This window comes from Parasteatoda tepidariorum, chromosome 4 (assembly GCF_982258835.1).
Source record: "Parasteatoda tepidariorum strain Cologne lab strain chromosome 4, Ptep-v5.0, whole genome shotgun sequence".
Classification (NCBI taxonomy): Eukaryota; Metazoa; Arthropoda; class Arachnida; order Araneae; family Theridiidae; genus Parasteatoda; species Parasteatoda tepidariorum.
Window position 1 is genome coordinate 117,148,885 of NC_141758.1, and position 25,392 is coordinate 117,174,276.

The 25,392-nt window shown below is 27.4% G+C and overlaps 1 long non-coding RNA gene across 9 annotated transcripts in view; it reads left to right on the forward strand.

Annotated features, from left to right (window-relative positions):
- The window catches only part of LOC147812630 (uncharacterized), a 69,976-nt gene extending 45,928 nt beyond the window's left edge, over positions 1 to 24,048 (forward strand). For 5 of the 9 annotated variants that reach the window (XR_015433509.1, XR_015433505.1, XR_015433501.1 and 2 more), the window contains 5 exons: positions 6,914 to 7,025; positions 9,415 to 9,536; positions 9,698 to 9,883; positions 11,940 to 12,056; positions 23,864 to 24,048. This is a non-coding gene — a long non-coding RNA (uncharacterized LOC147812630). Of the gene's footprint in view, positions 1 to 354; positions 415 to 2,593; positions 2,756 to 6,913; positions 7,026 to 9,414; positions 9,537 to 9,697; positions 9,884 to 11,939; positions 12,057 to 23,863 lie in introns of those variants that run through there. The other 4 variants (XR_015433508.1, XR_015433506.1, XR_015433503.1 and 1 more) reach the window with 3 other exon arrangements.
- The last annotated feature ends 1,344 nt before the right edge of the window (positions 24,049 to 25,392 follow it).

A 25,392-nucleotide genomic window follows, 5' to 3' on the forward strand; every position in this document is an offset into this window, starting at 1 on the left:
TGATAAATTATTAAACCCAAACCAATTTAAATAATTACTATTTTATAAGAATTTAGTTTTTAAACTGATGCTCTTAATTTTTGGCAATTTCAGTATTGTTTTATTATTTTGTTTGCCAAATAAGCTTGCTATAAGCTATGCTTTAATCGCAATATTGTAGTTTTCTGTGTATGAACCTTATATTTACCATTCCAATAAAATATTGGAAATTTCCTGAATTTTAATATAACATTCAAAAATGTATTGATGTCAAATTAAAAAAATTTTTTAAAAAAAGTTTATAATTTATATAAAACAAGATTTTCTTGCTGAAAAACAATTATAATTTATAGTAAGAATTTGTTCTTTATTTAGGCAGCTTTGTTCATTTTCTTATCTGACTGAATAAAAATGCAGAAAGGGCAAATTAATGAGGTAAATCATTTGTATATTTATCAATTAATTCATGATTTAAATTACATTTTAAATAATGATCTGTGAATTTATTGTAATTTCATAATGTATTATGTATGTTAATGTATAATGAGAATTGTCTTATTTACATTCATTTAAGAATGTTTTACTTAAACTTACGGTGTTAAATAATTGCATTCATGCATATGTCGCAGATAAAATTGGCCATTCACCATAGAACACATGCATTAGATATTTCAGATTTTGGCTTCGACTTTCTAAACTTTAGACTTTATTACTCTGTTATTATTTTATTCTTTTTAATCATAATTTACTTTTGAAAGTTAACAGTTTGTTTGACTGTCTAAGTACAAAGTAAAAAGGCTTTAAATAAGTATGCAAATAATTTAATTATTTTCTTTTGCGCAAATTATTACGCAAATATTGTTTTTTTGTTTGTTTTTTTTTAATGATTTTAGTTGATAGGTCATTTAAGATTTTTTTTCTACTCTTATGCCTGAGATAAATGTATGTGGATTTGCTCTTATTTCTCATCCTTATTTACTGTTCTTTTGACCCAATCTAAAATATTAAGTATGTAATTTGAGCAATTCTGTTACTTTGCATAAATTGATACTGCAACACTAAATCTCTATAATTTAGAATTCTTAAGTGCACTACATTTTAGAGGTTAACATGAACTAAGGAAAAATCCCAAGCAAATGATTATATCAATAATCATATTTTTACTATCAGCTATTTTTCCTTCTTGCCTAAAATTGGGAATATGAAAAAACAAAGTTTTAATTTAGTCTTTTATCTCAAAGTTGAAGACAAGCAAAAACACAAGTGACAGCTTTGCTGATATATCGAGTTTTTCTTTTATTTTCTATCAACTCTTAGTTACTGATGTGAAAAATAATTATGTCCTATTAAAATAACTCTCCTTTTAGTTGTTACTTTTAATAATATGCATTTTAATGATTATTTTTTCATTATATCATTTTTATTAATATTTATATTCCTTACTTTCAGAAGTTTAGATTTTTTAATTAATCATGCTTATTAATATTCACATAATTATAGATGATAAATTATCTAAAATACACTGGTCGAAAAAATTAAGAGATGGAAGACATTTTCCCAAATATCTAAAAAAATACTAAATATAAATAAATAAATTTGGTATGGTTATAGCTTATTCCATGATAATAAAGTATGCGAAACAAAAATGAAAGTGCCATTCACTGGCAAGACCTATTGCCATTAAATCCAATGTAGTCTGAACTTAAGGATAAAAGATTAAGGACAAGTGAGGCTTGTACAGTGTGTGTTGCCTCTAGTATGGTGTATGTTCACCCCTGACAAACAGACAGCATGAGCAACAAGTATGCATGCTGTTAATAAGGGAGTTAAGGAGGACTTGTGGAAGACCCTCCCATTCTTCCACTAGAGGAATTTTTAACTCCAGAATGGTTCTGGGGGAGGTTGGCGCATCGCTATAGCTCTCCCAAGAGCATCCCAAGCATGTTCAATAGGATTCAGGTCAGGGGATTTGGCTGGCCAATCCATTCGTTGAATATCCTCGCTTTCCAGATACTCATCAACCATGAGAGCCCTATGTGGTCGCGCATTGTCCTCCATAAAAATGAACTCAGGGCCGTCAGCATCCCTGAAAAAATGCGCATAGGGCTCTAGGTTCTCCTGCCTGTACCTCTGGGCATTAACGGATCAATTGTCAAACACATAGGAGCGGTGTGCGGGTATCTTGCATGATCCCTGCCCAAGCCATGAGTCCTTCACCAGCATAATGGTCCCTTTCGATAATGTTCCTGGGATGGTATCGTGTTCCAGGTTCCCTCCATATCAATAACCGTCCAGAAATAGCGTCATAAAAATGTGCGTCGTAGAAGAATATAGCGTCATAGAAATGTGCGAAAATGCTTTCCATCTCTTAATTTTGTCCACCAATGTAGATAGTATTTATCATCTTGTACTAAAAATTACATTTTGGGTATTTAGGCCATTAACACATATCAACTGTCTATTAATGTTCAGCAAGAGTGTAAAAAATGTCATTATCTTGGTTATTGGGAATTGGTGTGGTGCCACCGGTAACATTCAGAATTAATTACCTTCTTGCTTTTATAATTGTGAACATACATTGTTTATATGATAAACTTTATTATATTTCGATTAGCTTTGAATGTGATTGGAAAGAAGCAGCAAAATGCTCTGATATATTGAGATTAGAGTGGTCTCCGGCGGTTTATACTTATGTTCATGCTTCAATTCTCTTTATGATGGTGGAAGGAGGAAATACAGAATTACAAGGTGCTATTTCAGAAATGATGGAGTAAGATTTATTTTAGTAATGATTACAGAAATGCTTGTCTTTATCTGTAAATGTAATCTATTTAGAATTCTTGCATCTTACATAGTTTCTTAGATATCTTTAGTTAATAAATGAATAATATTTTCAAATTTTCTTGAAACTGCTTAATCTTTATTTTTTTTTTTTAAGAATTAAAAAATGTTGAAATAATTAAAAATGTTTTCTAATTATACAAACAGGTTCTTAGGACACTCTTAATGACATAAGTAATTTAGAGGAGCATGATTCTGATGATCTTTTTTTATTTAAAAAATAATATTTGTTCTCAAATATTGTTTGTTAACATGCGTTCAGTGATTATTTGAAATTTGAATAATTTAAACTGAAAAAAAACATTAAAATATTTTTAGAATTTAATTTTTTTCTGTTTGTTTTTTATGTTCATAAATTACCAGGCTGATATGCCTTCCAATTACCGTATATTCCGGCGCATAACGCGCCCCGGCGTATAACGCGCACCCGTAATTTCTAATTACTTTTTTAAATTTTAAGATATACTCTTCGTATAACGAGCATGAAAATTTGGATTGTACATGTGCAATATCTCATCTTTCAAGATCGTAAATAAAAAGTATTTTTCCCTATCTTTTGAAAAAATAAAATAACTGAATTTGACATGCATGTGAGGGCTAGAATTGAAAGAGCAATAATGTGATTCTGGATGGACAAAAATGGTGCTAAATTGTGGGTAAAAAACATCTGGCAAATCCGTCCTGGTTGCGTAAGAAAACCAGAAAGCCTTTTAGAGTGGGACATGTTTAGGTCCCACCTTACAGATACAAAAAAAGTTGTAATTATAATACAAAAAAATTTTAATAATTGTAATTGATAGCGGAACACGAATATAATGAACTATTTATGTAATAACGAAAATCAATGAAGTATATAGGTAAAGGTATGTTATTTCTTTAAAATAAAAGTATTTTTCTATATTTAAATATTTTTAATCTATAATTTTTTATATTCGGCGTATACCGCGCACCCGTAAATTCCAATGTTATTTTTTGTATTAAAAGTGCGCGTTATACGCCGGAATATACGGTATACCTTTATAGCTGTGTTATAAATAAAAGTTATTCTTATTTCCCGTTAAAGGTCTTGCTTATAAAACAAGACTACATTTAAATATCATTGCGGAAAACTTTTTATGATCATAAGTTTTTAAAGTAATATAATTTTATCTCATTTTGGAACTTTAGCTCTTTTTTTCTGCAACGTAGCATTTAAATTATTTCTCTTGAATTTTAAAAATATTAAGCAGTTTATTTTATGTGCTGTTTTAGGAAAGTTTCAAGCTTAAGACAAGGATTAGCTGGTAAATCAATACCTTTAGAAAAGTATGTAGTATGAAAATCTGTCAAGTTTGTGTCCCAGAAAGGTCGTCTGATTGTTCCAGCATTATTAAGTTTAATGAGTTAAAACATTATTTTCATTGGTAAATCCAAAACCAATATTTGATACACATGATGATATTAATATCTGATACACATGATATTTGTATTTATAATTGAATAATAAATCAAAATTATAAATAAAAAATAAATAATTATAAGTAATTATTTGTATATACAAAAAGTAGTGTGAACTATTTCTCTTGTTATTTCTACTTCATTTTTTGAAAGAAAAAAGTTTTTGAAAAAAATTAAAGTTTAGTTTTTATATTAAATTTTTGAAAATAAAAGAATATAATCTTTGACCCAGTTTTTTTTAAATTCTTTTTTCTAAATATCATTTAACCATATTCCTTTGTTATAAACTCTTTATTTCTTTATATTGGCTATTAAATTACCAGTCAAAAATATTCAATGAGTCTGTTTATATTCAGTTTCAGTATTTTTTAACATATATTCTTCATGTGATGTCAATTTATATAAAAATGTAACAATTATCTTATGTTTATTTTTAGCTTTTATTTTAATTATACCATATTTCATAAATTAAATTTTTTTGTTAAAATCAAATTGAAATATCAAAATTAAAATCTGTTAGTTATTAATTGTAATTGTTAAGATTTTATTGAATTAGATTTTAAAAAAACTTGTTTTGTTTAGTGAAAGCTTATTTATTATTACTTTAGTTATAATCTAATTTTTTATTTTAATATTTGGTACCTTTCAAATAATGGCAAATTATTTTGTTTTTAAAAATGAAATTGATTGCTTAAGAAAAAAGTGAAAATTAAATATTTTAAAATTAAGTGTAGTATAATGAATTTCTTTGAAAGTATATTTGCCTAAGTTAAACTAATTTTTTGTTTGCAAACATTATTTTTAAACTTTTAAGTTTAGCCTAATTAAACTTTGATTATTTTCTGTTACATTCTTAAAATATCAAACAATTTTAAAAAGTTTACATTTTACAAGTTCTACTCTCTTTATTCTCTACTATCATTATTTAACTAAAGATTCTTGATATCAATTTTTTTTTAAATAAATTGATTATTTACTTATGAGCTCATTGTTGTAAAAAAATTTGTAAATTGAATATTTTACACACATTCTTTTTTTTAAACTAAGTCATTTATCTAAATGTTGTAAATATTTTCAAATTTCGTTTAATAACAAGTTTTTATTTCTAAACACAGATAAATATTAAAATGAAAATGTAAAGAAATATTTATTGCATTTCTAAATTTTTAGTATATCATGAGTTTTGTTAGTATATCATAGGTATCACAAGTTTTTCATATCATCTTTGAATTATATCACTTATTTTTTTTTAAAAGAAAAGAATCTGTGTTCTTAAGCTTTATAATTAGTTTTTTTAAAAAAATTTTATTACCTACTGCTTGTTAGTTTCTAAAATTATTTTCATAATTTGTTTTTCAATGAGAAGTTTCATATTCTGTATTTTGTAAATTTGGTGTTTATTCATACGTGAAGAAGATGGCGTTTTGGCTAAAGTTTTCAGTTTTTCACCTGCCTAATATTATACCCAACTACAATTTTTGTGTTGATGAATTTTTTAACAAAATATAATTATAATTTAAATGTAAGTATCATTTTTAAAGATAAGTTTTAATTAGGGAAATAATTACTTTAAACCTCAGTGATTTTAAAATTATTTAAATTGCAATTTTTATTCTGGTCATATGATTCATTTTTTATGATTGGCCATGAGAAACATAAAGAAAATATTAGGTGTTACAACTTTAGAAAATTGTAGGAAAAGAAATTTATGTTAGGAAATTTGTTAATAAAGACTTTTTAAACTATAATCTAAATTAGCTTTCAGATTTATTTTTGATGTATCTAGAGAAAAAGAAAATCTGAAGTCTATACTTTGAAGGCAAATTTATTTCAAAAAACAGTAATTATTTTGACACATCAGTTCACTGAGTTCACTTCATTGCTCACTGAGATCTGTATTATTTATTTTAATGAATTCATGAATTAAGTATAAATAATTACCTTATTTTTATTCAATATGTGATTTAAAACTATCAATTTTTTTTGTTGTAAATGTTTTACATAATGAATGTATATGTTTAGTATTATTTTAGTAATAAATGAGAAAACAAGATAACAAAGAGTATTATGAAAATATTTCTAAATTTAATATACTTCTATTTTTTATGAGATAATGGCAAAGTTGATATTTCCAAAAAAAAATGTTCATTTACGTAAAAAAAAAAACTTCTGGGGGGAACTTTTTCAGAAAAAAAAAACATTATTTGGCGAAATTTTTTACATGCTTTATGTGTATTTTTAATAGGTTATTTGTCTTAATTAAGGACAATTGCTTGTTTCCTAATCTTTCCCCCGGTGGGTCAATATTATTTTTGAGCTATTTTTTGTTAAATTGAATTTGTTTTTTTTGTGCAGAATTTATTTTTATTATTGTAATTTTTTTTATTTAAAAATGTTTAGCAAAAATCTGCATTACACACAAAAAGAAATCTTATGGGTAACTAATGTGTCTAGAGCTGCCGTTTTTACTAAATATTCAAATTGCATTTTTAATCTCTAGAATGCAATTGTTATATATATATATATATATATATTGCTGATTAAATGTGTTAAACTGTTTTATTCATTACACTATAAATTATTTTAACATTTATTCATAACATTATAATTTTGTAACTTGTAATATTTCATTACAGCTATATATTGTTTCTTTTAGGAATTGGTGTATAATTGGAACAGTTTTCCAATGATAGCAAAATCTCGCGAACTTACTGAAAATATTCTTTGTAAAATCAAAACTATATTTTCTAGTCTTTGAGATGCCAAAGGTATGTTTTTTTTAAGATAAATTCATTGCAGTTTTGAATGTAAACAGTAAGGGCTAATAATGTATAGGTAGAATCCTTTTTATTTATCTACTATTATTTTTTTAATATATTTGACTTATTCAATTTGATTTTTAAAATTCATTTTAAATTGGGATTATTTGGAATTTTTGTTCTTATTAGGCATGTGTTTCTTCTGTTAATTTGCAGAATTCCACGAATCTCAAGATTATTGATTCACGGACTTTCGTAAATCAATAATTTATATTTCAACAAAATTTTCTCGGAATTTCGCTAATCAAAAACTTAAATTTTACCACTTACACAAAATTTAGTTAACATGAAATTTATACCTCCTTTACAAGCACCTCTTTTTTTCTTTTTGAGTACTTAATGAGATCCAAAAGAACTTTTTTTCAGCAGATTTGTTTGAGTTTCTATGCTTCATATCTGTAATAACTAACTCTTATAAAACTTTGCATCTGTAATAACTTCTTCGGTAAAAATTAATGAACCACGGAGGCAAATAGAAAAATAATTTGGTTGACGGTCTTCAAAGTAATTCTGAAATGGAAACATTTCAATTATCGTTCCCTAGAAAAAAAAATGGTGCTTTTTTTTTCATTCCTTTTAAACTTTGATTTTAAATATGTAATAAATTCCGATTTGTAATAAAGGAATTATTTAGTCAATATTATATATTTGCTCTCGTTTTTTAATTGGATGCAACTAAATTGAATTTTTCATATGATAACTGTAGATGGAGATTTCAACTCGCTGGATATCATTATAATTCCTGATTTCGATGTTTTATTTTTCCTTTTGCAGTTACTGCTACTGATTTTCTCATGGTTTTTAAAATTCCAATATTATTGTGACACGCAAAATTCAATTCATGTATTTATTATTATCGTTTGTTTTATGAGGACACTACCAAGTTTTAGTTGAGGTTTTTAAAGTTTTTGCTACTTGATATCGTCAGGATTTTTTAAATCGTGATATTTTCATACAATATTATTAAGAAGCGAGAAATTCAAATCACGTATTTATTTGTGTAATTAATTTTTCGCAGACTTGATTTAAGTTTTTTTTTTTTTTTGAGTTATTACTGTTGATTTTCACATGATATCTTAAAACACAGATATTACTATGATACAGAAAATTCAAATTGCGCAACTGAATATTAATAATCTTATACGATAATTCTACTGTTGTTTTTCTATCAATTTTTCAGCAGTTGTCACTGCTAAATTTTGAATATTTTTAAAATCTCAATATTTTTAGTACAGTATTATTAATTATAATATGTGAATCTCGAAACATACATTTGATTAACTTCTTTTTCACCTGCTCAATTTGTGCGATTTCGTAGTAAATACTTGAGGTTTTTATCATCAATCTTTTTTCAGTTATTGCAATAGATTTTACAATCTTTAATGTCTTTTTTTCTTCTTTTTTTTAAAGCCACACTTAGTTCAACTATGGAGGAATTTGTTTGTTTTAATGTTTCTTTTGTCTGTAAGTCTTTTATTTATTTTTTATATACGAAAAGAAAAAATATTAAGCACTAAAAGAAAAAAACATTGAAGAAAATTCAGATAATTTCTTCTTTTAGGAATCATTTGTCTATCTTATAAATAAAAAAATACACTAACATTTATCATGTCTGAGATTGATACTTTGGTTCCTCAGTGAAAAATACAGTATTGTTATCAAGTACTAATTTCCATTCTTTGGAGTCTGGTGTGGGGCTCATTTTTTTTAAAGTTCTTATTCCTTAAAATCTTTCTTCATGCATTCTTTTTAATTTCTTAAAACATTTTTCCTCCTTGATTCTTATTTTTATTAATTTTTTAAGTACTAAAATTGTTTTATTCTTTTTAATTTTCAAAAATATTTATGTGTAGTTTATTGTACTGTCACTTAGTTTTTGTGCATCGGTCATTTTGCCACAATAGACATATATTTTGCATTCGCTCTCATAACTCAGCCTGATTGTGATAAAAAATAGTTTTTAAACTTATATAAAAAACGTTGAATATCGAAGTGAAATTTTCCCTAAGAAATTATATATATATATATATATATATATATATATATATATATATATATATATATATATATATATATATATATATAAAAGCACTAGTTTTATCACAGTTGAAAACTTGTTGCATCTTGACTCATTGTGTAACACTTAGCTGGCAAAATCAGTTTTAGATAAAATTTATTTAAAACTTCATCTTGTAAAATATTCATAAATCAAGTTTCTTGTGAAGTTTCAAAATTAATGACATTGCACTTTTTAAAATGTTCTTACTTAACCAATTCAGTGAATTTTGTGTGTTTTTAGTTATTGTCTCTAATTTTTTTCATAATCATATTTATCTAGATATAGCGGGCACGCGACATGATTAATATTACTGAGAGGTGTATATAATTTGGTCGAGTCAGCGGTACTAATTTGGGTCGCATCAATCAAGTTGAAGATTGTTTCCGTGAAGTCATTTCTTGGTACGATTTTAAACGACTGTATTTTAAAATAATTTGAATGAATAAATTATTGGTAATTAGCTTTATTTGCTATTGTGTTTTTTTTTTATTTGCACATGCAATATTATAGACTGACTCATTTCATTTGCGTTTTTATAAATAGCTTACATTCTTTTTTGTAGGCTTCCCTATTGCATAGACCTCTTCATTAAAATGTAAGATATGAAAGTCCCATTTGATGCATGCAATGTTATTTTACTGTTCATTATACTTGCTGTCAGAAAAATGACCTAGAATTTGAAATATTAACTAAAGAAAAAATGAAGGTGATAGAATTACTTGCTTTTCTACTGTTCTTAAGAAACTAGGTAATTTTTTAGTTTTAAAGTTAGTTGTAAATAATTGAACAAAAGTTCTGATAATATTAAAAGACAACAGAAGGAAATTTTTCTAAATGACTACCATATGCAGCAAAACCTGGCCAAGTTTAAGGACATTAATTTAGACATGACATTCTTGCAAATACTTTTTTAGTTGGAACAATGGTGTTTGTAGCCATAGATTCCATCTGCTGACAATCTTAGTATCTAATTTTGTAATTAAACAAGAAAAATGTTTTAGTAAATATCCACCGTTCTTTGCTTAATTTTTCAAATCATATGTAATTTTTGGCACACCTGGTTCCATGAAACTTTCCATAATAGCATTTGAAATTAAATGTCTTCATTCCTAAAAGAAGTATTTAAAGAGAAGTGTTTTATCTATTTTTTAAATTACAGAAAAAAATGTATCTACCTCGCAAGAATTATTAACAATTAAATTTTTAGAGCCTTTATTTTATATATGTTACCTCACTATACTATAATTTAAGTGCTCTGTTTAAGTCAGCAAGAGTCCTTATATTGATTGTTGTCTGTTTGGGTTTAAATAAAAACTGGGTTTAAAATACTGTATAAAACTACTTAAGTATTATAGTCTTTAGTTAACATGCACGTAATTTACCGCTGAATACTAGAGTGATTTACAAATTAACGAATAAAAATAAAAGCACAAATACAGTTCAATTAATATAATCTAGAAGCAATGTACAGGTGCTTATTTCTATAACTTGGCTAGAAACTAAATCTGTAGATCATATTGCAAAATTTTAAAATCTTTAATACAAGTTGATCAATTTCTAACAATAACAATTTCTGCAATAACAATTCAATAACAAGAGAATGTATCTTTAAAAATATTCACTCTAAAATATAGTTCAATCAGTAGACCAGAGTCCATCAGTAGTCTACTGATCTTGACTGATAATTGTCTCAATTAAATTACAATTATTATAATAATGAAAACCAGTGTTTTTTTTTTTGTTAATTTAATTTGTATATTAAAATAAAATACGTTGAATGAAATTTATTTTAAAATTATTGATAGCTAATTTATAATTGATGTGACTAATTCATCAATCCTATTTGTTTTATTAGATTCTGACGCCTATGTAATTACTGGCAGTTTTTAATTTGTGATTAATTACTTAAATAAATTAGTTCATATTAGCTTTCTTATAAATTTTAATCAAAGTGTTCTCCACAACTTACATTTTAATAAGAATTGTGCACAGCTTTCTCCCAGCTTCTTGATATAAAGATTTATATTATTAAAATTAATGTTGATAAAAGTTTAAAAATGGTTGTTGCATTATTTAAAAATATCTTGTTGAAATAGACTCTATTAATTTTCATGCTTTGAAAATTTAATTTCTATTTTTGTAATATTTTTTCTATGTTTTTAAGCTATATTTAATGTCCATTATTTTTTCAAACTTTTGTTATACTCTAAAAAAGATGATAATAAGCATAAACATATGAATCACAAAGTAGTTGGTTCATTTTGATTTACTTATTAACATAAAGTTTTAAGAAATTTTGTTTTAAAAGAAACTTTTTACTTCCTTTCCAAATAATAGTTTTTCCCTAGATAAGAAAAAGAATGTTGGATATTTTTCTACAAAAGGTAACCATTAATATTTACTGAGTTTATTTAACTGGAGACAAGAAAGTTTATGGAAGTGGAGAAAAATTTCTACTTTCTAATGAAGTATTATGATTAAGCGAAAATTTGATTCAAAAAAGAGGAAGAAAAAAACTATTTAGTGAAGGATTAACATTATACATTATAAGACTTATATTACATGTTATTATTTAAAAACTTCTTTTTATGAATATTTTCAAACAAAATATAAATTTGCTGCATTTTGACCTCAAAAGAATAATAAAAATACTAAAATATAAGAAATAATTATTTCATGCTATATGTGAATGAATAAAGCTAAACAATACAGAAAAGCTTATGATTTCATTTCAAAAGTCCTTTAGGATTTTTTGGTTGTTTAATTATATTTTTTGTGATCCTAAACAATTGGAAATATTTCAGTGAAAAGTGAGTTAAAGATGATATGTATTTGATACCTTTCACTATGACTGAATTGGCATTGATCAAGTTAAAGCAGGGAGATGGTGTAACTGCAAAAAAACTCTTGGAACCAGCTCAGTATGTTGCTTAACGTGTTAAATTTATTGTTGTAACTTTCATACCTGTTTGTTCTTATTATTATTATCTGACTCTAAATAATTTTCTTTAATAAATTTATGTCTATATGCATAAATTTATAGATATTTTTTTTAAAAATAACGCTAACCCATTATTTTTGTGTGTTATTCAGGATCTCCTAGTGCTTAAAAAATTTCAACATTTTAATACATGCCCTGCTTAGCATGTTGGATTAAAGAATACATGTCTGAATGAGACTTTTGCATGCACCAGCATCTTTTCTTAATGCCTATTTAAAATATATGAATGTACCAGTTATTAAAAGATAACATTATTGTATTTATTTCGGTATGAATCAGAAATATCAAGCATTGTTAACAAGGAATTATTTAACATGAATAGGTATTGAAAGAGGAAAAATCGTAATTTAAACCACTTGGATTTTTTTTTTTAAATGTCACTGATTTAAATTTAAAATTTTTTTTTAATCTAATTTGTAGCTAGTTATCATTTTTGAGTAAAATTTAATGCTACTTAAACCTATTTATCATTTATGGTAAGTTTATTATATATAAGTTTATAAGTTAAGTTTATTTATAAGTTTATATATTTTTGGAAGGTAGGTGAAACCATTTTCAAATTCTTTTATCCTCAACGGCAACAAAATACCTTTCTCTTCATGCGTTCTATTCCAGCGGCGGTGCCAGAATTGTTCCTTTTCATTTGTTGTTATCATACCAGAACTGCTCTTCACTACAAATAAAAAAGAAAAAGTGATAGGACTTCTATTTCTTAGCCTTTTATTAATTATGAAATCACAATAACATTTATTATGCAGATCTTTTCTATGAATATTTTTGAGGATGTTGTTGCATCTCAAATGCTTCCAATTTAATGATGAACCATATATTTAGCCATCTAATATTGAACAGATAACAGAAGAAAAGCTTACTTATGTCTCTGTGAGAGGCTTGCTTTTTTAATTTTGGTAAATGTCCTAGTATACTCAAATGAAAAATAAAGTGGAAAATGAAAAAGCCAGGAAGATAATATTTTTAATTTAAAGTCCACTCCTTAATTATTTTTAGAATAAACTAAATACATCTGAATTATTTGATTTGCTATGAAATTTTTATTAGTTTTTATCAATATTGCAAATGACATATTGGACAATAATTACTATTATCAAATAGTTAACTTTATAATGTGATATTGAAATTATTTTAATACATGTATATTTAAAAGAAATATTATTTCTAAGACCTTTGAGTAATACTTGAAATTTTAGTCAAATATTTCAATTGCATTTAAAATACATTTATTCTTTTATGTTCATTACTTTCCATTTCAATCACATGCTTTATGTCTGCAAAAAAATTAAATATTTTTAAGAGGTCACAGTACCCAAAAAATGACCAAAGTATCGAATTTTTTTTATTGCTTATAATAAAACTTTAAACTATTTCAAATTCACTGAAAAAAAATCATCTATCTATCTACATTTTTAAAAAAGTTATGACTGATTTTAAATTGTCCTAATACAGAAACTTGCACAGCAGACAGATTTTAGAGTGCTTTTCCTCATTGATGATAATTTTGTGTTTTTATCTTAATTAAATCCCTAAGGAATTTTTTCTATTTAAGTATTATTACTTTTTTATCTTGAGTATAATACACTTATTTAAACTGTGCATGGAATAAGCATTTTATGAGGTATTAAAATTTTTACAGCATGTTATATATACCTAACAGAAATTTTTAATCTTTTTTTCTACATTTTTACAAAATAATCTATCAAAAATATTCTAATTGATTAATCAACAAATGAATGCACAAAATTGTTAAGATGAATATTGGAAGCACCAAGGAAAAAAAAATTTGAAAATATGTTCAAATAAAAAAGCTTTAGGGATTTAAAATTTTTCAATTTTTTCAAATTTTTTTAAAATGTTAAAAAAATTAAACAGTTTAATTACTTTTTGAAAATAAATTATTGATTATAAGTTAAATGAGCATGTAAAGTAGGGGTGCTCAACCTGCGGCCCGCGGGCCAAATGCGGCCCGCCAACCCTCGATGTGCGGCCCGCGGCTGCAATCTGAACAAAATGAGAAAAAAATTAAATATTTGTTTTTGAAGAATAATATAAAAATTCGGTAATTTAAATTTACACTTTTAAGTTTTTGACGCACCCAATCTCAATCAATGTAGTTTTTCGATGGTTACGATTGCAGCATAGTTTTAAAAATCCCAATATTTTTAATACATCATTATTACGATTTACGAATTTTAATTACCACTTTTGACGCTTTTCGTATGTGCCGATTCCAATGACTTTTCAGTAGTTATTGCTACCCATTTTCAAGTAGTTTCTGAAATAGCGATTTTTGAAAGTTATGAAACGCTTTATTTGTGCAAACTTCATGGAAAATCTAAATGACTTTAGATCCTTTCTTCAACAGTTATTGCTGCACATTTCCGCCCGGTTTTTAAAACTTCGATATTTTAGCAAGATATTATTGCGAATTGCGAGTAAAGAATCGCTCATTTAGGTAACCATTTTTTGACATGGCTTACTTGTAACGATTTTATCGCTAATCAAATTATTTTTCAATCGTTATTTTAGAAATTATTGCTACACATTTTTACAAGGTTTTGAAAGTACCGACATTTTTTATACGCTATTGTGACATTTTAATTTCAAATCCGGCATTTAAATTACATAAAATTTTGATGGACTTAATTTACTCCAATTTCATCTGAAATATAAAAGTATTTTGGTCATTGTTTTAGTAGTTATTACGCTTTCCCTGTGATTTAAAAAGATTATGATATTTTTAATACTATGGTTTGACAGCAAGCGAGTTTTGAATCGCGCATTAAAATAATTATTTTTTATGTGCTCTGTTTGTGCCGATTTTATCATTTGCGTTGTACCGATTTTAACACGCATTTTTTAAGAGGTTTTTCGAACGTGTTTTTTCTTCTTTCCCGTTATTGCTCCATTTTTATTTGTGATTTAGAATATACCTGATATTTTCACACAATATTACAACTCGCGAAATTCGATTCAGTTTTAATTTTTTTTCGTAACTTAAAAAGTAATTACGTACCTTAGCCAAATCAACACCTTCCCGGGATAAAAAAACGAGATGTGTTTATATTAAACGCGGTCCGTTTCGCAAAAAAAAATAATTCAAAACACGGCATAATTTTTTAGTCCCATGAACGCGTGCAAGTTTAACAACACACATCGAACCTATTCTTTTTGTTCTCACATGTAATTTAAAAGTCATACATCGTAATTTGTATTTACGCTCTCTGAAAATTGCGCATTGCATTTCGTATTAACATTAACGAGATTTAAAAATAATCCATCGCGTTTCGTATTTACGGGATTTAAAATCACATATCGCGATTTGTGTTCTGGCGTTTAAAATATCATCCTTTGCTACTTTTCTCGCAATTAATATGCACGCGTTTTAAAAACCATATATCGCGATTCATATTCATGCATTTTAAAAATCAAGTGTTGTGAGTAGTCCTTTCGCAATTTAAAAGCCACACGATTCGTATTCACGCGATTTGACAGGCATCGAGTTTTTTATTTACGTAATTTAAAAATTACACATGGCAATTCGTATTCAAGCAATTAAAAAATAACACATAGCAATTCATATTCAATCAATTAAAAAATAACACATCGCTATTTGTATTTCCGCGATTTAAAAACCCAGAAAGGAAGAACACCATCTAGGACAAATTCCAAAACTGATTATGTTATTTGCTCTAAGTTTAATACTACCCACAACAACAGCTTCTGTCGAAAGACTGTTTTCCAGAATGAATTTGGCCTGTTCAAAATTACAGAGTAGTCTTTAAATACAATCATTACATTTTCATTTAATGGCTCAAAAAATATCACATGATCAAGTAGATAAAATTATCACAATATTAAAAAATTTTGCAAATTACAGTATAACCATTAAGAAATTTTTTAAACCATTTTCTACCTTCTTGGAGCATTTTATATCATTTATGATTATATGCTGGGAAATGATTTGTATATCATTAAATTTTAACTGTATAAAAAATTTAATCAAGATAAGTTTCGTAAAGTAATGTAAATTTTATTGATTGTTAATTGATTGTGTATTAATTGTAAATAGTAAGTGTTATGTTAAAAATATATTCGTCATAAAAAGTTGTAAACAAGTATCTTAATAGTTTTTTTATTATTAAGGAATATAGTTCCTTAAAATTTAATGTGTTTTCTTTCTTTCTTTCCTCTCTCAGCCTCTTATTATTAATTTAAAATAAAAATGTCTGAAAAAGTAATGTCTTAAAGTACAGTCCCTAATAAATGCTAAATCTTATTTTCCACTTAAGGGGTTTTGTTTTAGTTTTAATAATTTTTAACCGTATAAACTTTCCTTAAATCAAAGTATTTAACTTGAATTTATATTAATAACTAGAATATTTATTTATTTGAAATTTAATTCTATGAAAAAAAATTTAACGTTAAAATTTATGTTTAAATGGACTTCTGTATTTTGTAGTGTGATAAAAAAATTTCAATTTTTCCATAGTTTTTTTTAATTATTTCAGTTTATCTAAATTTTTTCTGATAAATTGATTCTGATTTTCGAATTCTGTTTTCCTTCTTAAGTAATCAGTTTTGCATTTTCTAATTTTAAACGCTTTAAAGTATTGTATTTTCTGCAAAGAGATTACAAGGTAAACCGACAAAAAGAATTTAGTGTTATATAAACAATGATGTTTATATAACAATCACCACCAACAATTGCTTTCAATATGTCGGTCTAAACACTTTGGCATGCAGCCCTTCATTGGTCAATCTGCTGTGCATGTGGCCCTTCACTGAAAAAGGTTGTGCACCCCTAATGTAAAGCATCCACAAAATGAATGATTATATCTTTATTTAAAATAATTGTTGCAAAGGTACTGTGACATCTTAAAAACATACTAGACATCTAATAGAAATTAACTTAATTAGTGCCTGGGTGATTGTAAATAGCATAATTAGAAAATATCTCTCTTTCTCCCTAAAAGATTTCAAATCATAAATTATTTAAAATCCTATTATAGAGTAATGCTTTACATAACATCATTTTGAATGAATTTCATGTATTATTTACTCAACAGCTAGCAATATTTTGTTACATAGCTTAATTATACTTAATTATTTCAATTAAAGTAATAAATGTGTTATGAATTATTAGCTCGTATAATCAGACTGAAAAGTTTTTTTTTTCCAATGGCAGGCACTGAATTTGAATCTAGACTGAAAAGTAGAATAGGCAAAATTTAAATAATAGTTAAATCACTTAAATGTTGCAATTTCTTTTTATGTACTTTCTATCAGTAAGCTATTTTTACAAGAATTTAAATGACTTATGGAAGATAGCGTATTATCCTTCTGAACAATGACTTTAAGTTTATGCAATCGCTTTATAGCCTTTCTTGCATGCTTCACATTCTCTTCCCTTACGATAACAAAGCTTTCCTTATTGTAATATAGTTTTCTGTACTGATGCGCTCGACTTGAAATTCTAAAATTTTTGTTTAGAATAAACTTTGTGCAACTCGACCAAGTGAGCTTAACAATGTTCGGATGAATGTTGTTTTCCTTTCCCAGAATAAGATCAACTTGTTTAGGTGCAAGTTGATTCAACACTATTTTGACTGCGATTCTACATTCCAATTTGAATTTCTCTCTAATCGACCGATAACACATCTCGGTCAGTCTCTCCCTGACCCTCGTCCTAAACTCGGTTTCAGAGAGTGACGTGAAATCACTTTTCAAGACTTGAAAGATTTCGCTTAAATCGAATCTGACATTGTGCGATTGAATATTATTAACGGTGGCATTTTACCTTAAGTGTTTTTTTTAAAACTGTATTGTTATAGTGTTCTGTTTGTAAATTAAAATTTTAATAAAATAATTAAGTTCAGAATAAATATCTTTTGATGTTTCCCAGTATTTGTCTTTAATCAAATGCAGGCTAAGAAAAAGACATTAAGCTGGTTGGTTAGAAAGAAAGGCTGGTTAGTATTTTCCTCTTTTATTAATAAACAATAAATGTATTAATATATTGTTTTTTTTATATTGATTATTTAAAAAAAATTATTTCTTTTTTCTTTATAAATTTTTAAAAATTTATTATTTTAGCATTCAATTTCTAAAAATAGGGAGAAATAAAATTAATTAATGTCATTTTTAAAAGTATTTAAATCTTACTTCATAATAAATGATGAATTGTCATGTATCAATATTCAGTAGGATTGATTTTGACTTATAAAACATTCAAAATAATATAAGGTCTCTCTTTTTCACCCTAAATCAAATGTGGGCTGAAGAAGAGAGGAAGAAAAAAAACTATGTCTGGAAGTTAATAAACTTTTATTACACAGGCCTTCGATGAAAAAAAATTCAAGGGGTCTGATAGCTGAACTTAATGTATATTTTGGTGCTGAAATGGAAAATAATAATGAAAACTTTCTATCACGTTGCGTTTTTTTGAAAAATTCAGTTTTACAGGAATTTTTATGAACATTTACCATAAAAAAATTTCGTTTTTGAATTGCTTAACTTCTTGACTGAAAAGCATTCTACTTAGGTTAAATCTACAGAAGCAGCCCTCTATGACTACTCTGTCACAATCTCTCTCCAATAGCATCGCGAGAATTTTTATCTAGGTTCGCTGACCTCTCAGAAACACTAGCAAACGTAATAGGGAGTGACTTTAACGTCTGCTTTTTTTCTGTGTGTTTCGTGAAACATGACTTCGAGTTCGAGACATTGTAAAACTTTCCCAGGTGACTTTTGTTATGTATGCGGCGAGTATAGTGTTGTTAAAAATTGTATGAGGAGCATTACAGACTATGTAAGACAACTAATGGGGCAAATTTTGGCATGAAATTAGGAGACCAGGACAAATCGTGGGCTCTCCATAAATTTTGTGTGCAGTGTCTCATTTGGAATTCCTATGACATGGAGGGAGCCCAAAAATCACTTTGATGATTGTTATTTTTGTTCCTGCCATGTTCGTGGGTATAACCAGAAAAATCAAAGGCTAATATCTTATTCTGATAGTATTAAATCGGCTATATGCCTCGTTCCTTATGGACCAGGTGTGCCTGCGCCTCCAACTGAATTGCCAATCATTTCTTCAGACTTGGAACATCCAGAAGTTCAAGACTCCGATATTGAATATAAGCCACCTGTAGTCGGTTCACCTCAGCCCTTCTCTCAGGTTGAACTTAATTATCTGAGCAGAGATCTTGGCCTTTTGAAAAAGGCAGATGAATTGTTAGGCTCCAGACAGAAGGAAAAAAAAACTTATTGGCCAAAGGAACATCATTTTATTGGTACAGGAATTGTGAAAAGGAATTTATTAAGTACTTTGATGAAGAGGAGAACTTTGTATATTGTTCTGATGTTCCTGGATTGATGAGCAAATTTAATGTCATCTACGAAAAAGATGAGTGGAGGCTGTTTATAGATTCATCTAAAAGAAGCCTCAAAGCTGTTCATCATGGGAGCCAGTATGCATCTGTACCAGTTGGACACTCAGTATATTTAAAAGAATGCTATGAAAACCTGGCATTCGTCCTAGACAAACTAAAATACATCGATTAGAGTTGGACCATCTCCTGTGATTTGAAAGTTATCTCCATGCTTCTTGGTCAACAAGGTGGATTTACAAAGTTCCCATGTTTCATTTGTGAATGGGACAGCCGTGACAAGACTCAACATTGGGTAAAAAAAAGAATGACTGAAAAGACAAAATCTTGACCCAGGCACCAAGAACGTTATTCGAAACAGCTAAGTTGATTCGAAAAAAGTATTGTTACTTCCGCTACATATAAAATTAGGTGTAATGAAGCAGTTTGTCGAGGCTGTTCCAAAAGATGGCGATTGTTTCAAATACCCGTTCGAAAAGTTTTCAGGTTTATCCCAAGCCAAGTTGAACGGAGTAATCTTTGTTGGTCCAGATATCCGCAAACTCATGAAGGATAAAGAATTTGAGACACGGCAGCAACGGAAAAAGAAACTTGGGTTGCTTTCAGGGATGTCGTCAGTAAATTTCTGGGTAATTACAAGGATCCTGATAATTAGGAAATTGTAATGAAAATGCTGGACAAATTTAAAACTTTGGGTAGCTTCATGAGTGTAAAAATGCATTTCCTTTGCTCACATGTGAACTTTTTACCCGATAATTTAGGAGCAGTCAGCGAAGAACAAGAAGAAAGGTTCCATCAAGATATCAGATATATGGAGCGTAAATATCAAGGAAGATGGGACAAGAACATGCTCGCCGACTACTGTTGAATGATAGCTCGAGATAGATCTGAGATTTAGCATAAAAGAAAATCATCAAAAATAAGTTTCAGAGGAAAACGAGTATATCCTTAAATATAAACTTTTCTCTTTTTTACATTACCTTTAAATTACCAATAAGTTTTTTGCTTGTTTTGTATTTGTTTCAAACTTTCATGTACACGTACACAATATTTGCTATTTTTGGTCAATCGTCAATTTTACGTAAGCTATCTTAATAAAAAAAAATTTATTAAAATTGTATGTTGGTGATTTTCTTCCAGAAACTGATATAAAAAGTTTAAGCGCAAGGGACTTATTGTTTTTCTCTCGACCAGAGGGGTGACTTGTGCAGTCTGGTAACAGTACTTTTTATTCATTTTGACCTATAAAAAATTAGCTGATAACTCAAAAATCAATTTTCTTTCACAAGATTAAATTTTACATAGATCAAAATGAATGAAGAGAGCAGTTACCGGATAGTACTTGAAAAATTGTTTGAGAAAATTCCTTTCCGAATAGGATTTTAGTAAAAACATTAATATCGATTTTACGAAAAATCCTAATGTGATTAGGAAAAATGAAGATCATTTTCGAAATCAGCACATCAAATAACATATAAATCAACAATAACTTCTCTTGTATTTTTCAAAAACTTCAATTTCGCAGGCTTGCGTTATTAAACCATATTTTTGTTAATATTGGTGTAATGCTTTAGTTATTTTTTGAAGATTTATTTTTTCTCCTTTAAGGTTAACATTGTTCTTGTATCAGAAAGTTAAGTTAGTTGCTTATGTTAATTTTTTAAAAAGTTAGTTATTTCTGCCATCAGTCTGTAAATGTGTCTGTTCTAAAAGATCAAAATAAAGAATTAAGTTTGCAAGTTGTGAGATATAAGAGCAGTCTAAAAGAAATATGGGTTTTCTTGTTTAATGTTCTATTTAAGTTTTACTTGATGATGTAGTAAAGTCTCTTTAGCTTAATTCATAACACAAATATTTATCATATTTTTAGATAAAATTCAGTTACAGAGTTTGGACATAGTTATCCAGTTGCACATTTTATTACTAGCAGTTTAGATGCAGAAACCATTAAGTATTTCTTTCTCTTAAATCTAAAATTCCAAACCTAAATTGTAATTGTATAATGACTAATAATAAATTTACAGCTGATCCATTCAATACGATTTTTGAAAAGGTTTCACATTTGCTATGTAAATGGCACATTCACAGGACCTGGCAAAGACAATTATCAGCTAAGGTTAAAGATGTATATTTACAAAATTAACTATACACAGACTTATTATTTCTTACAAAAGCGAAATCTTTTATCATTTTTAAATAAACTTCAGTTGTTTATACAAAAGCACAAAATTGTTGCTCTGCTGTTTACCTCTTATTTTGTACAAAATTATTGTTCGCCACAGTTCTGCAACTAAGTTCTACCATAGGCAGTGCACCCGCCGATCAAGCCGTTGGCCGTGAGCTCATTTATGTCATATGCAAAGAAAATAAATTTTAAAAAATCTGTGCTGTGACTAACTATTAAATGTTGTGATGTAATATCCTGTGATTGTCTTGTTCTTTAAATGCTGTTATTTATGTCTAAACTCTGATGGATTCTGCAATAGAAATATTAAATAAGATTAATCAGACACTACCCCTCTCTTTCAGACGTAAATAACCTGACTAAATTGAAGACCTGCAAAAGAATTGAAAATAAGAAACCGAGCAGCAAACCTCTCGTAACAATAATTTATTTAATTTTAACAATTTAACTCTCAATGTAACTTTGTAACCCAGTAACCTATCAACACTTAGACATAACTTAAAATTGTAACAATGAGATCTATCTTCCTTTAGTTTTTACTTCTTTTACTAGACTGTAACTATGTGATTCAAAAATTCATTTTTGCAAAACCCATTATAACTATAATACTTGAGTGAACACCTGAATGCTAGAAGATTGAGTTGAAAGAATTAGTTCAACCTCATGACAAGTTAAACATGCATGGAGGAAGTGGGCCAATTTTTTATTGTTAATAAAAGCTTTTTGGTCGACTAGCAAAGCACGAGAGCGATTGCCTAATTGTGGATGTGTGCTCCAATGTTCTGTTAACTGCGTCAACATGCCTTCAGATATTAACACCCTTTTCAACTCCTTTTTTATGTTTTAATTTTTTAAGTGACGAATGCACCAAATCCCAAAGTATGAGTTGGAGTAGCGCTTCCACCCAAAAGTGTAGTGAAACTACTCTGAAGGTGTTGCAAGTATTCCCGGAAGATGTTGGATGAGCCAGGTTTAATAAATCGTGGGCATTTTTTATTTTATATATATATAAATGTATGTGTGCATGCTTATAACACTTTCCTGGTTATTAAAAATGTTCTCTTAAAATGTATACTTCCGTGTTAAATGATCCTCTTTCACTCTGTAATTCAAGTTGTAATTCAGATTTACAATTTGAAAAGTTGTGTTTTTAACTATATACTCAACCATCAGTTGAAATCTTCACAAGATATCTTGATTGCAATTCAAGATATCTTGTTATCTAATTGAAGCAACTTGTTCTCGTCTGTCTTTTGCCGAGAAAAAAATATTTAACATTTCTATGTATGAATGTTACTGCTTATATATAATGTGATATATTTAACATTACTGCTTTGTAATAATGTTTATTATGCTTTTTAATAACGAGTAGTGAAACTTCTCTGAAGGTGTCGGAAGTTTAATAATTTATGGGTATTTTTCTTATATATGTAATTGTATGTGTGCATGCTTATAACACTCTTCTGCTAATTAAAAATGTTCTCTTAAAATGTATACTTCTGTGTTAAATGTCCCTCTTTCACTCTGTTACTCAAGTTGATTCGAAGTAATGTATTCAATCCATTTTAGATTTACAATTTAAAAAGCTGTGCTTTTAGTTATATACTTAGCCATTGATTCAAATTTTCACAAGGTATCTTGAGTGCAATACTAATTTGAAGCAACTTGTTCTCTTCTAGCTTTTGCCTGGATTATATAAGGAATTATTCTTTAAATATTTAATATAATTTGTTTTTAATAAAAAAATTTTATTAGTATTCACATTGCCGTTTGTTCTACTGATGATTTACATTTGTCCCGGAGAATAATCTCACAGCATTGTCTGCTTAAAGCTTTTCTGTGAGATATGTTTACCAGGACTTCATGTTTCTACTATGATTTATGCAGATTTTCATTCGCTTTGAAGAATATCCCTGTGCCATAACAAGTCAAAATTTAGTCATTAATTTTGTTATATGTATTAGATATAATTGTAAATTTTTTAAATTCATAAAAAATAATTAAGCTCTTTATTATTTGGCATAGTTGTCAGATATTAATATAATTTATGTCTTAGATTAGATTCTGACCCACTGCAGAACTTTAAGGTAACATGATTTCAATTTTTTTAACAAGAAAAATGCTTCTATTTTACAGCTGAATAAGCAGACAAGACTTTTAGCTGCTCCTTTTCTCAGGATGTTGACTCTAGTAGCTGTCATAAACCTTATGTGATTGTATTTTTTTTTTGTCCTATTTTGTACTTTTTACATATATGCTGTATTCTTACTTACCACTAAAAAATAAATAAAAAGGTAAAAATAAAAATTTTCAAAAGAAAATGTATCTCATTTATTTATCATTTCTTGAAGATATATTTTAAGGGAAAGCTGCTATTTTATAGAATATCTATCCAAGGTACTTAGTTCACTTTATATACAAGCTTACTACTATTTCACTGCAACTGTTTCAGTTTAAATAAATTTGAATTTAGAATTTAATGCTACTGTATTTAATTAAAAACTTCTTAAATTTAGAAAATATGTCCAATAGTACGTTAGTAGAAGTCATTTGATTGAAACACTGATAAGTTTTGAACAATAGAAGCTAGCACTTGAAGAAAAGCCACAGTTTTGGGAAACTAACTTTTATCGAAGAACGCAAGGATTTTGTGTCACTTTGATGATTTTTCTCTCTCTAAAAATTAAATACTGTGCCCTCTTTCCCTGCCTAAGACCTGTTTTTATCCTTACTCTCGGCAACGACGTTATATATATATATGTGTATATATATATATGTATATATATATATATATATATATATATATATATATATATATATATATATATATATATATATATATATATATATATACATATATATATACATATATATATATATATATATATATATATATATATATATATATATATGTATATATATATAAAAGAGTGCATCAACGTGACATATAAAAAAAAGCAAGATGCTAAAAGAAAGAGACAGAACAGATTTAAAAAGACATATTGTTACCTCAAAAGGCATAATATAAAATTTATCATTTAATTCAGTCAATTGAGCATAAAAATATTATACAATCGTATAAACTTCAAATACAATATTCTGTTAATCTTTAAAGACATTCTAATTTATAAAATTTGAAACGCAAGGAAGATTTTTTTTGAAAAGTAGCTGACTCAATTTTAACTGTTAGTCTTTAAGATGACTTTGTATGAATGATGTGCAAGACATTCCAAAGATTAATATTTTTCAAAAATATTATTTCAATGCCCTCCACTTTTGGCAACCTATGGCACGTGACAGGCACTATTGTTTATTTCTGTTTTGTGGGTCCCATTAAGATGGATCAATGTCACCCTTAAAAGGACAGATAGATTACTCCTATGCACTAAGCGGGATTCGAACCCAGAACCTTCCTGGTACAAGACCAATTACAGCTTGGTCAACACTTTAAAAAACGTAAAACACCATATTTGAATTTATTGCATTAATTTATTAACACAGAAACTGTTCTACACGGACAGTTTCTGTGTTAATAAATCCGATTAAAAACACAGTGTGTTAATAAAATCGATTAAAACACAATAAAATTGGACATATATCCAAATTTTAGTACAGTATTTATTTCAAATCAATGCTTGAAATTGGTTAGGATCAGTGACTTTGAT